Source organism: Carica papaya, chromosome 9, assembly GCF_054855325.1.
Source record: "Carica papaya isolate Zhongbai chromosome 9, ASM5485532v1, whole genome shotgun sequence".
Lineage (NCBI taxonomy): Eukaryota > Viridiplantae > Streptophyta > Magnoliopsida > Brassicales > Caricaceae > Carica > Carica papaya.
Genome location: NC_142317.1, coordinates 14,130,525 through 14,146,948, shown reverse-complemented (window position 1 = coordinate 14,146,948; position 16,424 = coordinate 14,130,525). Strand labels below are relative to the sequence as shown.

General features: G+C 42.5%; 6 pseudogenes; 3 read left to right on the top strand and 3 right to left on the bottom strand.

The window, feature by feature from the left end:
- Window positions 1-5,164: 5,164 nt before the first annotated feature.
- On the bottom strand, window positions 5,165-5,283 carry LOC148240089 (5S ribosomal RNA; annotated as a pseudogene).
- A 2,592-nt stretch (window positions 5,284-7,875) lies between these two features.
- Window positions 7,876-7,993, bottom strand: LOC148240088 (5S ribosomal RNA; annotated as a pseudogene).
- A 3,498-nt stretch (window positions 7,994-11,491) lies between these two features.
- Window positions 11,492-11,610, bottom strand: LOC148240087 (5S ribosomal RNA; annotated as a pseudogene).
- A 2,594-nt stretch (window positions 11,611-14,204) lies between these two features.
- Window positions 14,205-14,323, top strand: LOC148240086 (5S ribosomal RNA; annotated as a pseudogene).
- Window positions 14,324-14,868: 545 nt separating this feature from the next.
- Window positions 14,869-14,987, top strand: LOC148240085 (5S ribosomal RNA; annotated as a pseudogene).
- Window positions 14,988-15,928: 941 nt separating this feature from the next.
- On the top strand, window positions 15,929-16,047 carry LOC148240084 (5S ribosomal RNA; annotated as a pseudogene).
- The last annotated feature ends 377 nt before the right edge of the window (window positions 16,048-16,424 follow it).

Here is a 16,424-nt window from a genome sequence, read left to right as displayed (position 1 = left end):
AGAACATGCAATGCACTTGACTGAAATGATGGAGACTCTTTGTCAGAACCAACTGTATACTAAACTGAGAAAATGCTCCTTCTGGTTGGATCGAGTTTCTTTTCTTGCTCATGTAATTTCAGTGAAGTAGTTTTCAGAGACCCGTCTAAGATAGAAACAATGGTCAACTAAAATCCGCCCACAAATGTGGCTGAGTTACGAGTAACGTAGTTTTTTTGGCTTGGTAGGTTATTACCGATGGTTCATTGATGGATTCACTAAGATTGCCACCCTATTGACTTGACTTACCCGAAAGGGAGTACCCTTCATCTAGAATAATGAGTGTAGTGAAAGCTTCATGGAATTAAAACATCGTCTCACCTCTATTCTTATGTTGATCCTCCTTGACAATATGAGAAGATTTCAAGTCTATTGTGATGCATCTCATATTGGCCAGGGGTGTGTCTTGATGCAGGATGGTAGAGTAGTCACCTATGGGTCCTGATAATTGAAACCTCATGAGCAGAACTACCCTACCCACAACCTGAAGCTAGCAAACATTATCTTTGCCTTGAAGATATGGCGTCATTACCTGTATGGTCAAACCTTTAAAAATTATATTGATCATAAGAGTTTAAAGTTAATCTTTTTGTAGAAGGATTTAAACATGAAACAGAGACATTGGATGGATCTTCTAAAGGACTATGACTGCAAGATCATCTGTCACCCTGAGAGAGAAAATGTGGTCGTCAATGCACTAAGCCGAAAAGAGTCTATTGTGTTGGCTCAAACCATGGCCTCTAGTTGAAAATTGATGGACGTTATGCAGTTTCTCTCCACCTTAGCTATTATAGCAAAGACACCTATCTTGCCCAAATTCGAGCCCTGCCAGATCTCTTTATGAAAATCTGGGAAGCTCAATCTACATACTCGGAACTCACTAAGAACCTAGGTAAGTTCACTTCTGACAAATCTCTAGAGTTCAAGATTTTAGATGATGGACTGTTTAAATTCTGGAACCGAATTTGGGTCCTTGTTGTTGTAAGGGCGGATCTTCTTAAGACCGCCCATGTTTACAAGCTATCCATTCATCCCAAAATTATAAAAATGTATCATGATGGCCAGGAATGAAAAAGGATATAGTTGACAATGTCTCCCGATGCCTTACTTGTTAGCAGATTAAGGTAAAACATCAGAGACTCGTTGGTTTGTTACAAGGTCTTCCGATTCCTGAATGAAAATGGGAGCATGTCACTATGTATTTTGTTACAGGATTACCTAGGACCTGTTCTGGTCGAAATGCTATATGGGTCATCGTGGACAGACTGACCAAGACCACCTATTTTCTGCCCATTAGAACCATTAATGCCACTAGCAAGTTAGCCCACCTATATGTTAATGAGATTGTTTGACTTCATGGTGTTCCCTCATCCATTGTGTCTTACCACAATCCCCGATTTACCTCCTACTTCTGGGATATCTTTCAGGAAGCTCTGGGGTCTGGGTTGTATTTTAATACCGCTTATCATCCTCAAACGGATGGTATGTCAGAACGTATGATCTAAACATTGGAGGACATTTTACGTGCTTGTGCCCTCAACTTCGGTGTTAACTGGTATGAGTATCTTCCCCTTTGTGAATTTGCTTACAATAACAGCTATCATTCCAACATCAACATGGCCTCGTATTAAGCACTATATGGAAGGTCTTGCTGTTCTCCTACTTATTGGAGTGAAGTTGAAAACCAGCGCCATTTAGGATTAGACTTCATTTAAGAGACCATTGAGAAGATCGCAATCATCCACAAAAACATGGCAACTGCCCAAAACCGTCAGAAGAGTTACGCTGACAATCGTAGGCGATCCTTAAAGTTTGCCGTGGGAGATCAGATTTTCCTCAAGATTTTTTCCTATAAGGGGGAAAGATGCGTTTGGGAAGAGAGAGAAGTTAAGCCCTCATTTTTTGCGACCTTTTTGGATCACCGAGCGCATTGGACCCGTGGCATACTGCCTCACTCTATCTAAAGAATTTACGGGTCTATATGATGCATTTCTCTCAATGCTTAAGAGGTACCACCCTTATCCTTCTCATATTATTCCTCGCAATAAGGTGCAGGTACAAGCCGACATGACTTATGAGGATGTTCTTGTGGATATTCTTGGGTGGATCAATAAGATCTTGCTTAACAAGATGATTCCATGGTGAAGGTGCGATGGCAGCATCATACCCCCGAGGAAGCCACGTGGGAGTTGGAGAGCAAATTGAGGGAAAAGAATCCAAACCTGTTCGAGACAAATTTGGAAACCAAATATTATTAAGGTGGGGGGGGGGATGTAACACCCTGCCCATCGTTGTACTTAATTAATTTAGAAAACTCTTTTTGTTCAGGCCTTTGGCGTATTAAACTCATTTAAATTACACTGCGTATTATTTATCGTAATTCGTAAATTAGGTGATTTTTAGTTATTGCTTTTATTTCATTTTATTTAATTTTAATTTTTATTATTTAATTTAATTTTAGAAAATTGGGAAAAAATAGCAAAACAGGAAGAAATCTTGCAAGAAAAATCCCGCAGGGAAGGAGAGCCACCCGCACGGATGCCACGCACTGTGTGCCTGTGTACGCATGAGCATCAGACGTGATATGTGTGCATATCGCGCACATCCCATTCGCACGCACACACGCACAGGACGTGCGCACAGTGCGCATGTCCCATCTGCATGCACAACATAGGGACAGGTCCTACGGAGTGACTTCGCATACGGACAGGCACCATAGACTATGCACCCATCGTCCGTGTAGCCTGCTTGTGCGGATAGGCCCTGCGCGCGTGGCACCCAGCATGCCGGCTGGGGGCATTGTCACCTCGAGCAGTGCGCTGCTGTCACCTTAGGTAATGTAATACCCCGCTTATCACTGTTCTAAAATGATTTGAAAACACTATTTATTTGGGCCTTTAATTGCCTTGAATTTAAATTAATTTACGTTGTTCTCGAGATTTGTGATTTTGATCAATTTTTATTTTTATTTATTTTATTAATTTTATTTTTTAAAAATTTATTTTAGATTATTTTCTTTTATTTCAAAAGGAAAATTTAGAAAAAAATCAAAAAACAGCAAAATGGGAGAAAACCTACTCGTGGAAAAAATCTCGCAAGAAAATGGTTTGCCCATGCGGGTGCTGGGCACTGCTGAGTGGCCACGGGGCCTGTGCACAATGCGCACGCTAGCACGTATGGTTTGTGCACACAACGTCCATGTCCCCTCAACACGCACACCCACATAGGTTGTGCGCATAACGCGCATGCACGTCTCGGTGCACAGTGCGCACGTCCCCTTCGCGAGCAAGGCATCTGGCCAAGACCTGCGTGCACATCCTATCACGCGTAGGTGGTCCATTCGCACATCATTTCATGCAAAGACTGGTGCCGCAAACTGTGCGCGTGCTGTCTGCATAGCAGGCCTACGTGGATAGGCCATGTGTGCCTGCAGGCTAGCCTACAACGTGCTGGCCAAGCACTGCCACCTTGGGGAGTGCTCTGGCGCTACCTTTGGTGGTGTTCCACTACCGCCAGTGGAGGAAATTTTTCTCCCTCATTTTTTGTGCTAAGAATTTTTTTCTCCTCTCTCTTCACCGGATTTCACCACTTGGCCCAAATTCAACTGTTCAAAAATTCTATAAATTGCCCTTCCCCTTCCCTTCCTCTCCACACTTCCATTTCTTTCATATTTCAGAGGTTAGAGAGAGAGAGAGAAAGAGAAAGAGAGATAGTAAAATAGTGAAAGAAGAAAGGAAAGGAAAATGGTGAAGAAGAAAACATCAAGGTTTTAGTAAGGAATCTAGTATTACTTTTGACATCTTAAAAAGTATTTTTAAGTAAGAAAATTTAATATGATAGTTATTTTGCCTATTTTGCACGCCTCTGTATTCAAATGAGTCGAATTATTCTGATTTTTAACCATGCTATGTGATTTACTAACACTTGATGAATTTGCATGTAATAAATATAATATGTAATTCGTGATAATAAAAGTAAAATAAAAAAAAAGAGAAAAATATAATGAAGACTGTATTGTCCAAAGTATATCTGTATTGACATGCATATTGCATCAAGTGTCTCGTTAGACTTTTTATCTCTGAGGGGTATCTATTCTCCTTGCCCTTCGGGATATCTATTTCTCCCTCCCCTATCTAGTATGAAAAGATGTAATAGGACTACTCCCAATGGGTGACGACGTGCCCTCTGACGATAGTGGTATCGCACTATCTGTAGAGGTCACTCGTAGCTAAGTAATATCGTGACCATAGATATCAGTTAGAACCACTATAGTTGATACGGTCGTGGTAATAGATCATACCATAGTTTGGCCAGCCAGAAGTGGGCCTGAGCTAATTGCCGTATTTTTATCTGATTTGGTCATTCCACTTGGGCAGTTAGAAATCTGTATCTGCCCTCAGAGATGGAAGTTTGTAATGACTTCACCAAGCATGACACAAAAAATCTGTGCATTTCATGATTAATTTAATTTTCTCTATTAATTGGCATGATATATGTATATTTGATTTTCTGTGCTAATTTACTATTTTGAAGACTATAAATGCATGTACGAAAAAGATGAAGCAAAATGCCTCAGTGCCACGACTTATGTTTGTGAATGAACTAGTGGATAGTGGATCCGGTTGCGTGTAACGTTTAACGCCCCATCTGCAAAAAGACGGATGTAACATGAGAACTTTCCAAGAGATCACCCACCCTAGTACTACTCTCACTCAAGCACACTCTACTGTAGAGTTCTGATGGGATCCGGTACATTAGTGCTGGTATGATCGCACCTATTCCATTATGTGCTACAAATACTATACCCCTTCTACTTTCCTCCCCCCTCCCATTATTTGTTTCGCTGTACGCGAACATCGAACCTCTGCTTGTAGTTATAATATTAAGTGAAATGTCCAGGCACCTCGACTCCACCAAGATAAACGGACTGGTCGTCGTACCTCTGTTTTCATTGTTTTACTATGTAAGATGCTCGTAATGAAACTTTTATCACGTGGTGGATTATAAATGAATACACGAAAAATATTAAGCAAAATGTCCATGCACTGGGACTCACGTTTGCAAATGAACTAGCAGACCATCGCTCCAATCGCGCGTTACCTTTAACACCCCGCCCCTAAGAAGATGGGCGCAACACGAGAACTTCCCAGGAGGCCACCCATCTTAGTACTACTCTCGCCCAAACATGCTTAACTGCAGAGTTCTTATGGGATCCAGTGCATTAGTGTTGGTATGATCGCACCCTTCTAATTTTGCGCTCAAATGCATGTACCCCTACTCCTTCCCTCCCTCCTTCCTTCATTTGTTTTGATGTGCGTGCACACCACATCTCTTCTTCTAGTTCTAATATCAACCAAAATGCCACGGCGGCTCCACTCATGCCTAGATAAACGGACCACATGGTGGACAATAAATGAATGCACGAAAAATATTAAGCAAAATGCCCCGACGCCGCGACTCACGTTTCTGAATGAACTGGTGGACTGTAGCTATGGTCGTGCATAACATTTAACGCCCCGTCTGTAAAAAGACTGGTGCAACACCAAAACTTTCTAGGTGGTCACCAATCCTAGCACTACTCTCGCCCAAGCACACTTAACTGCTGAGTTTTGATGGGATCCGATGCATTAGTGCTGGTATGATCGCACTTTTTCCCTTTTGTGCTGCAAATACATACACCCCTTCTCCTTCCCTCCCCCATCCCATCATTTGTTTCGCTATTTGCGAACTCCGCATCTCTGTTTCTAGTTTTAATATCAAACGAAATACCCCGACGGCTCGACTCATGCCCAGATGAAAGGACTGCCCACCGCACCTCTTTTTTTATTGTTCTACTATGTAAGATGCTCGTAATGACACTCTTATCATGTGATGGACGATAAATGAATCTAAAAAAAATATTAAGCAAAATGCACCAGCGCCGCAACTCACGTCGGCAGACTGTAGCTCCAGTCGCGTGTAATGTTTAAAGCCCCGTCTTTAAAAATATGAGGTCTTCCCAGGAGGTCACCAATCCTTGTACTACTCTTGCCCAAACACGTTTGACTACAGAGTTCTGATGGGATCTGGTGTATTAGTGTTGGTGTGATCACATTAGTTCCATTTTGCACTGCAAATACATATACCCATTCTGCTTCTGTCCTCCCTCCCATCAATTATTTCGTTGTGCACACACACCACACCTCTACTTCTAGTTCTAATACTAAGTGAAAAGGTTCGGAGCCTCGAATCACGCCTAGATGAATAGATTGCTCGTCGCACCTCTATTTTTATTGTTCTACTATGTAAGATACTCATAATGACATTCTTATCACATTGTAGATTATAAACAAATTCACGAAAAATATTAAGCAAAAAGCCCCAGCGTTGCGACTCATGTTTGTGAATGAACCGGCAGACCGTGGCTCCGATCGCACATAACAACACCATGTCTGCAAAAAGATAAGTGCAACACGAAAACTTCAAAGGAGGTCACCAATCCTAGTAGTACTCTCGCCTAAGCACGCTTGACTGCTGAGTTCTAATGAGATCCGATGCATTAGTGCTGGTGTGATCACACCCTTTCCATTTTGCACTGTAAATACATATGCCCTTTCTCCTTTCTTCCCCCCTCCCATTATTTGTTTCACTGTGCGCGTGCACTGTCCCTCTATTTCTAGTTCTAATATCAAGTAAGATGCCCCTGCGGCTCGATAGATGCCCAGATGAATAGACTACCCACCACACCTCATTTTTCGTTGTTCTACTCTATAAGATGCTCGTAATGACACTTTTATCACATGGTGGACTATAAATAAATGCATGAAAAATATTAACCAAAACACTCCGGCACCGCGACTCATGTCGGTAGATTTTGGCTTCTGTCGCGTGTAACGTTTAATGCCCCGTCTGCAAAAAGACGGGTGCAATAAGAGGACTTCCCAGCATGTCACCCCCATCATAGTACTACTCTCGCCCAAGCATGCTTAACTACAGAGTTCTGATAGGATCCGGTGCATTAGTGCTGGTATGATCAAACCACTCATATTTCACTCTGTAAATACATGTACTCCTTCTCCTTCCCTCCCCCTCCCATCATTTTGTTTCGCTGTGTGTGCATACCATATCTTTGCTTCTAATTTTAATATCAAGTGACATGCGCTGGCGGTTCGACTCACGCTCAGATGAACGGATCGCCCGCCGCACCTTTGTTTTCATTGTTATACTAATTAAGATGCTCATAATGATACTCTTATCACGTGGTAGACTATAAATGAATGTTTGAAAAAGTATTAAGCAAAATACCTCAGGACCGTGACTCATATGGGTGAATGAACCGGCTGACTGTGGCTCCGGTCACGTGTAATGTTTAATGCCCCATTAGCAAAAAGATGGGTGCAACACGAGAATTTCCTAGGAGGTCACCCATCTCAGAACTACTCTTGCCCAAACACGCTTAAGGGTGGAGTTCTGATGGGATCCGGTGTATTAATGTTAGTATAAAGGTACATTTCCCATTTCGCGCTCAAATGCATGTACCCCTAGTCATTTCCTCCCCAATCCCAACATTTGTTTCGTTGTGCGCGTACACCGCACCTCTGCTTCTAGTTCTAATATTAAGTGAAAGGCCCTAACGCCTCAACTCAGGCCCAGATGAACAGATCACCCACCGCATTTTTTTGTTGTTGTTCTATTATGTAAGATGCTCGTAATGACACTTATCACGTGGTAGACTATAAATGAATGCTCAAAAAATATTAAGCAAAATGCCCCGACCCAGCAACTCACACGAGCGAGTGAACCAGCAGACCGTGGCTTTGATCGTTCGTAACGTTTAACACCCCGTCTACAAAAAGACGAGTGCAACACGAGGATTTCCTAGTAGGTAACCAATCTAATACTACTCTCACCCAAGCACGCTTAGCTGTGGAGTTCTGATGGAATCCGGTGCATTAGTATTGGTATGATCGCACCCTTCCCATTTTGTGCTCAAATGCATATACCCCTACTCATTCCCTTCCCCCTCCTACCATTTGTTTTGTTGTGCGCGCACACCGCATCTATGCTTCTAGTTCTAATAGTAGGTAAAATGCCCTGGTGCCTCAACTCATGCAGAAATGAGCAGATCGCCCGCCGTACCTCTTTTTTTATTTTTCTACTATGTAAGATGCTCATAATGACACTCTTATCACGTGGTAGGCTATAAATGAATGCATTAAAGAGATAAAACAAAATGTCCCGGCACCGCAACTCACACCGACAAATGAACCGGCAGACTGTGGATCTGGTCACGCATAACGCTTAACTCCCCTTCTGACTGGTACAACATGAGAACTTCCCAGGACGTCACTCATCTTAATACTACTCTTGCCCAAGCACGCTTAGCTACGAGTTCTAATAGCATCCGGTGCATTAGTGTTAGTATGATCATACCTGTCCCATTCCGCACTGCATATACATATACCCTTTCTCCTTCCCTCCCCCCTCCCATAATTTTTTTTGCTGTGCGCGCACACTGTACCTCTACTTCTAGTTTTAATATCAAGTGAAATGCCTTGTCGCCTCGACTCACACCCAGATGAATGGACTGCCTGTCGCAACTCATTTTTCGTTGTTCTATTATGTAAAATGCTCGTAATAACACTCTTATTATGTGGTGGATAATAAATGAATGCACGGAAAGTATTAAGTAAAATGCCCCAGCACCGTGACTCATGCCGGTGAATGAACAGACGAACCGTGTCTCAAGTCTCATTTAACGTTTAATGTCCCGTTCGCAAAAAGACAGGTGCAACACAAGCACTTCCTAGTAGGTCACCCAACCTAGTACTACTCTCACTCAAGTACGCTTAACTGCAGAATTCTGATGCGATCTGGTGCATTAGTGCTGGTATGATCACACACGTCCCATTCTGCGCTGCGAATGCATGTGCCCCTTTTTTCCTTTCCTCCCCCCTCCCATCATTTGTTTTCCTTTATGCGCATACCACACCTCTTTTTCTAATTCTAATATCAAGTTAAATGGCACGACGCCTCGACTCACGCCCAGATAAAAAGACTTCCCGCCTTACCTTTGCTTTCATTGTTTTACTATGTAAGATGCTTGTAATGACACTCTTATGACGTTGTGAACTATAACTGAATGCACAAAAAATATTAAGCAAAATTCTCCAGCACGACTCACGTTTACGAATGAACCAGCAAACTGTGGCTCTAGTCCCGCGTAAAGTTTAACACCCCATCTACAAAAAGATAGGTGCAATACGAAAACATCACAGGAGGTCACTAATCTAAGGACTACTATCGCCCAAGCACGCTTAACTGCTGAGTTCTGATGGAATTTGATGGATTAATGCTGGTATGATTGTACCCTTTTTATTTTGCACTGCAGATACATATACCCCTTCTCCTTCCCTCCCCATTCCGTCATTTGTTTTGCTATGCGCGCACTCCGCACATCTGCTTCTAGTTCTAATATCAAGCGAAATGCCACAGTGGCTCGACTCATACTTAGATGAACGGATCACCTACCGCACCTAATTTTTTATTGTTCTATTATGTAAGATGCTCGTAATGACACTCTTCTCACATCATGGACTATAAATGAATGCACAAAAAATATTAAGCAAAATGCCCAGGCACAACGACTCACATCGGTGAAGTGTGGCTCTGGTCGTGTGTAACATTTAATGCCCCGTCTATAAAAAGATGGGTGCAACATGAGGTCTTCCCAGGAGATCACCCATCCTAGTACTACTTTCACCCAAGCATGCTTAATTGTAGAGTTCTGATGGGATACGGTGCATTAATGTTGGTGTGATCACACCAATCCCATTTTACGCTACAAATACATATACCCCTTTTACTTCTCTCCTCCCTCCCACATTTGTTTCGTTATGCGCGCACACTATATCTCTACTTCTAGTTCTAATATCAAACAAAATTGCCCGGCGACTCAACTCACGCCCAGATGAACGGACTGCCAACCGTACCTTTGTTTTCGTTGTTCCATTATGTAAGATGCTCATAATGAAACTTTTATTACGTAGTGAATTATAAATGAATGCACGAAAATATTAAGCAAAATGTCCCAGTGCCGTGACTCACTTTTGTAAGTGAACCGACGGGCCATGGCTCCAGTCGCGCGTAACGTTTAAAGTCTCATATGATGGAATCCGATGCATTAATTCTTGTATGATCACAACTATATCATTATGCGCTGCGAATGCATGTGCCCCTTTTTCTTCCCTCCCTCATCCTATCATTTGTTTCGCTGTGCGCGCGTACCTCACCTCTGCTTCTAGTTCTAATCTCAAGTGAAATTTCCTAGCACCTCGACTCACGCCCAGATAAACAGACCACCCGCCGCACCTTTTTTTTTTATATTTTTTTACTATTTAAGATGCTCGTAATGACACTTTTATCATGTGGTAGACTATAAATGAGTGCACAAAAAATATTAAGCAAAATACTTCAGCACCACAACTCACGCCAGCGAATGAACTAGTGGACCGTGGCTCCGATCGCACGTAACGTTTAACGCACCATCCACAACAAGACGGATGTAACACAAGAACTTACTAGGAGGTCACCCATCTCAGTACTACTCTTGCCTAAGCACACTTAGCTGCGAGTTATGATGGGATTGATGCATTAGTGCTAGTATAATCGTACATGTCCCATTCCTCGTTGCAAATGCATATGTCCCTTCTCCTTCCATTCCCCACTCATCATTTGTTTCACTGTGCGCACGCACCTCACCTCTACTTCTAGTTCTAGTATCAAGCGAAATGCCCTAGTGCCTCGACTAAAGCCCAGATGAACGGACTACCCGTCGCACCTTTGTTTTTGTTGTTATATTAATTAAGATAATGATAATAACACTCTTATCATGTGGTAAACTATAAATGAATGCATGAAAAAAATTAAGCAAAATGTCTCGGTGCCGCGACTCACGCTGGCGAATGATCTGGTGGACCATTGCACTAGCCTCGCATCTGCAAAAAGACTTATGCAACATGAGGACCTCCTAGGAGACCACCCATCTTAGTACTTCTCTTGCCCAAAAATGCTTAGCTTCGAGTTCGGATGGGATCTGGTGTATTAGTGCTGGTGTGATAACACCGGTCCTATTTCGCGCTCAAATGCATATATCCCTACTCCTTCCCTACCCCGTCCCATCATTTGTTTCGAAGTGCATGCAAACCGCACCTCTACTTGTAGTTCTAACATCAAGCGAAATGCCCCAGCACCTCAACTCATGCCCAGAAGAACGGATCACCTCTCGCACCTTTTATTTTGTTGTTCTACTATGTAAGATGCTCGTAATTATACTCTTATCACGTGGTGGACTATAAATAAATGCACAAGAAAGATAAAGCAAAATACCCTGATGACGCGACTCACGTCGGTGAATATATATGGATCGTGGCTCCGATTGCATGTAATGTTTTATGCCTCATCCGCAAAAAGACGAATGCAACACGAGGACTTCCAAGGAGATCACCCATCCTAGTACTACTCTCGCCCAAGTACGCTTAACTACAAAGTTCTTATGGGATCCGTTGCATTAGTACTAGTATGATCACAACCATTCTATTTTGCGCTGCAAATACATATACCCCTTTTCTATCCCTCCCCCCTCCCGTCATTTGTTTCACTAAGTGCGAGCACTGTGACTCTACTTTTAGTTTTAATATAGAGCAAAATGCCCTGACGTCTCGACTCACGCCTAGATTAATGAACCACCAACCGCACCTCTGTTTTTGTTGTTCTACAATGTAAGATATTCGTAACGACGCTCTTATCCCATCATGGACTATAATAAATGCACAAAAAATATTAAACAAAATGACCAGGCACCGCGATTCACGTTGGCGAATGAACCGGCGTACTGTGTCTCCGATCGCGCGTAACGTTTAACGACCCATCCGTAAAATGACGAGTGCAACACGAGGAATTCACAGGATTATTCATCCTAGTACTACTCTCGCCCAAGCACGATTAACTGCTGAGTTCTGATAGGATCCGGTATATTAGTGCTAATATGATGGCACCCATTCCATTTTGCGCATCAAATACATATATCCCTTCTCCTTTCCTTCCCACTCCCGTCATTTGTTTCACTATGCATGCACACCACACCTCTGCTTCTTGTTCTAATATAAAGCAAAATATCTTGGCACCTCGACTCACACCTAGATAAATGGGCCGTCTGTTGCACCTCTGTTTTTATTGTTCTACTATGTAAGATACTTGTAATGACACTCTTATCATGTAGTGGACTATAAATGAATGCATGAAAAATATTAAGCAAAATACTCCAACACTGCGACTCACGCCAGTGGACTGTGGTTCCAGTCACGCGTAACGTTTAACGCCCAGTTCCTAAAAAGACAGGTGTACGCGTAACGTTTAACGCCCAGTTCCTAAAAAGACAGGTGTAAAATGAGGACTTTTCAAGAGGTCACACCCATGCTAGTACTACTCTCATCCAAGCACGCTTAACTGTGGGGTTCTGATTGGATCCGGTGTATTAGTGTTTGTATGATCGCACCTGTTCCATTCTGCGCTGCAAATAGATATACCCCATCTATTTTCCTTCTCCCTCCCATCGTTTGTTTCACTGTGTGCGAACATCGTACATCTGTTTCTTTTTCTAATATCAAGCAAAATGTCTTGACGACTCAACTCTCACCCAGATGAACAGATCACCTGTCGAACCTCATTTTTCATTAATCTACTATGTAAAATAATCATAATTATACTCTTATCACGTGGTGGACTATAAATGAATGCACGAAAAATATTAAACAAAAATACCCTAGCACCATTATGCTGGCAAACTGTGGCTCTGGTCACTGCATAACGTTTAACGCCCCGTCAGCAAAAAGACGGGAGCAACACGATGTCTTTCTAGGAGGTCACTCATCCTAATACTACTCTTACCCAAGCACGCTAAATGTTATGTGAGACCAAAGTCACAGTCCCTCAGAGTGAGTCCGACACCAGAACATTTTACTTAATATTTTTTGTGCATTCATTTATAGTCCACCACGTGATAAAAGTTTCATTATGAGCATTTTACATAGTGGAACAATGAAAAACTAGGTGCGGCGGGCAGTCTGTTCATCTAGGCGTGAGTCGAGGCACCGGGGAATTTTACTTGATATTAAAACTATACGTAGAGGTGCGGTGTTCGTGGACAGCGAAAATAATGACGAGAGTAGGGAGTGAAATGGAAGGGTTATTTGTTTTTGCAACGCGAAATGGTACTAGTGTGGTGATACCACCACTAATGCACCTGATCTGATCTAAACTCCGCAGTTAAGCATACTTGGGTAAGAGTAGTATTAGGATGGGTGACCTCTTGGAAAGTACTCGTGTTGCACCCCTCTTTTTGCGAATGAGGCGTTAAATGTTACACGTGACTAGAGGCATGGTCTGTTAGTTTATTTTCCAGTATGAGTCGCGGCACCGGGGCATTTAGTTTAATATTTTTCATGCATTCATTTATAGCCCACTATGTGATAAGAGTCTCATTACAAGTATCTTACAAATTATAGCAACAAAAACAGAGGTGTAGTGGGAAGTCCATTCATCGGGGCATCAGTTGAGGCACTGGGGCATTTCACTTGATATTAAAACTATAAGCAGAGGTGCAGTGTGTGTGCACAGTGAAATAAATTATCGGAGGGGGGAGGGAAGGAGAATGTGTACATATATTTGCAACACTGAAAGGGACGAGTGCGATCATACCAGCACTAATGCACCATATCCCATCAGAACTTCATAGTTAAGCGTGCTTGGACTAGAAAGTTCTCGTATTGCACCCATTTTTTTACAGACGAGACGTTAAACATTACGTGCGACTGAAGCCACAGTCCGCTGGTTCATTCGTAAATGTGAGTAGCGGTGCCGGAGCATTTTTTTTTAATATTTTTTGTGCATTCTTTTATAGTGCACCATGTAATAACAGTATCATTACTAGTATCTTACATAGTAGAACAATAGAAACAGATATGCAGCAAGCGGACCATTCAACTGAGCGTGAGTCAAATCGCACGGTGCATTTCAATTAATATTAGAATTAGAAGTAAAGGTACAGTGTGCACGCACAACAAAACAAATAATGGGAGGGGAAGGAAAGGAGAAAGGGTATATGTATTTGCAGCGCTTAGCAAGATAGGTGCGATCAAACTAGCACTAATGCACTGGATTTCATCAAAACTCCGTAGTTAAGTGTGCTTGGGCGAGAGTAGTACTAGGACGGGTGACCTCCTGGAAAGTCCTCTTGTTGCACCTGTCTTTTTACAAATGGGGCATTCAACGTTACACGCGACCAGAGAATGAGTATATGTTTTTGCAGCGCAGAATGGTACGGTTGGGATTATACCATCACTAATGCACTGGATCTCATCAGAATTTTGTAGTTAAGCGTGCTTGGGCAAGAGTATTAGTACGATGGGCGAACTCTTGGGAAGTTCTCGTGTTGCACCCGTCTTTTTACAACTAGCGCGTTAAACATTATGGGCAACGAAAGACACAGTCCGCTGGTTCATATGTCGGCATGAATCGCGGCACTAGGGCATTTTGCTTAACATTTTTCATGTATTCATTTATAATCCATCACGAGATAAGAGTGTCATTACGAGTATCTTATATAGAAGAATAACAAAATCAAAGGTGTGGCAGGTGGTTTGTTTATCTTGGCGTAAGTTGAGGTGCCGGGGCATTTCACTTGATATTAGAACTAGAAGAAGAGGTACAATATTCGCGCACAACGAAATAAATGATGGGAGGTGGGCAGGAAAGAGAAGGGGTATATGCATTTGCAACGTAAAATGGGACGGGTGCAATCATACCAACATTAATGCAACGGATCCCATCAGAACTCAACAACTAAACATGCTTGGACGAGAATAGTACTAAGATGGGAGACCTCCTGCAAAGTCCTCGTGTTGCACTCATCTTTTTACGGATAAGGCGTTAAACATTACGAGTGACTGGAGCCATGGTATGCCGGTTCATTCGTAAGCGTGAGTCGCAGTGCTGGGGCATTTATCTTAATTTTTTTTCATGTATTCATTTATAATCCACCACATGATAAGAGTGTCATTACGAGCATCTTACATAGTATAAAAATGAAAAAAGAGGTGCAGCGGGCGATCCGTTCATCTAGGCGTGAGTTAAGATGCTGAGACATTTTGCTTGATATTAAAACTAAAAGCAGAGGTGTGGTATGCGTACATAGCAAAACAAATTATGGGAGGGAGGAGGGAAGGAGAAGGGATATATGTATTTGCAGTGCAGTATGGTAAGGGTGCGATCATGTCAGCACTAATCATCGTATCCTATCAGAACTCTGCAGTTAAGTGTACTTGGGCGAGAGTAGTACTATGATTGGTGTCCTCCTGGGAAGTCCTCGGGTTACACCTGTCTTTTTGCGGATGGGGCATTAAATGTTACACGTGACAAGAGCCACATTCTGTTAGTTCATTCACCGGTGTGAGTTGCGGTGCAGGATTGCTTAATATTTTTTGTGCATTTATTTATAGTCCACCATAAAAAAACGGGTTGTTAAACATTATACGCGATCGGAGCCATGTTCCACCGGTTCATTTGCCGACGTGAGTCGCAGTGGTGAGGCATGTTGCTTAATACTTTTTGTGCATTCATTTATAGTCCACAACATGATAAGGCTGTCATTAGGAGCATCTTAAATAATAGAACAACGAAAACAGAGGTGCGACGGGCAGTCCGTACTTCTGGGCCTGAGTCGAGGCGCCGAGGCATTTTACTCTATATTAGAAATAGAAGCAGAGGTGCGATGTGCGCACACAACAAAATAAATGACGGGAGGGGGGAGGGAAGGAGAAGTGGTAGATGTATTTGCATTGTGGTATGGGATAGGTGCGATCATACTAGCACTGATGCATCGGATCCCATCAAAACTTAGTAGTTAAGTGTGCTTGGGTGAGAGTAGTACTAGGACGGATGACCTCCTGGGAAGTCTTCTTGTTGCACCTATCTTTTATCGGACGAGGCGTTAAACATTACGCACAAGCAAAGCCACAGTCCGCCAGCGTGAGTCATGATGCCGAGACATTTTACTTAATATTTTTCATGCATTTATTTATAGTCCACGACGTGGTAAGGATGTCATTATGAGCATTTTATATAGTAGAACAATAAAAAATGAGGTATGGTGGGTGGTCCATTTATTTGGACGTGAGTCGAGGTGCTGGGGCATGTCGCTTGATATTAGTACTAGAAGCAGAGGTACGGTATGTGCGCACAACGAAATAAATGACAAGAGGGTGGAGGGAAAGATAAGGAATATATGTAGTTGCAGCCCAGAATGTTACAGTTGCAATCATACCAGCACTAATGCACCAGAACCCCGC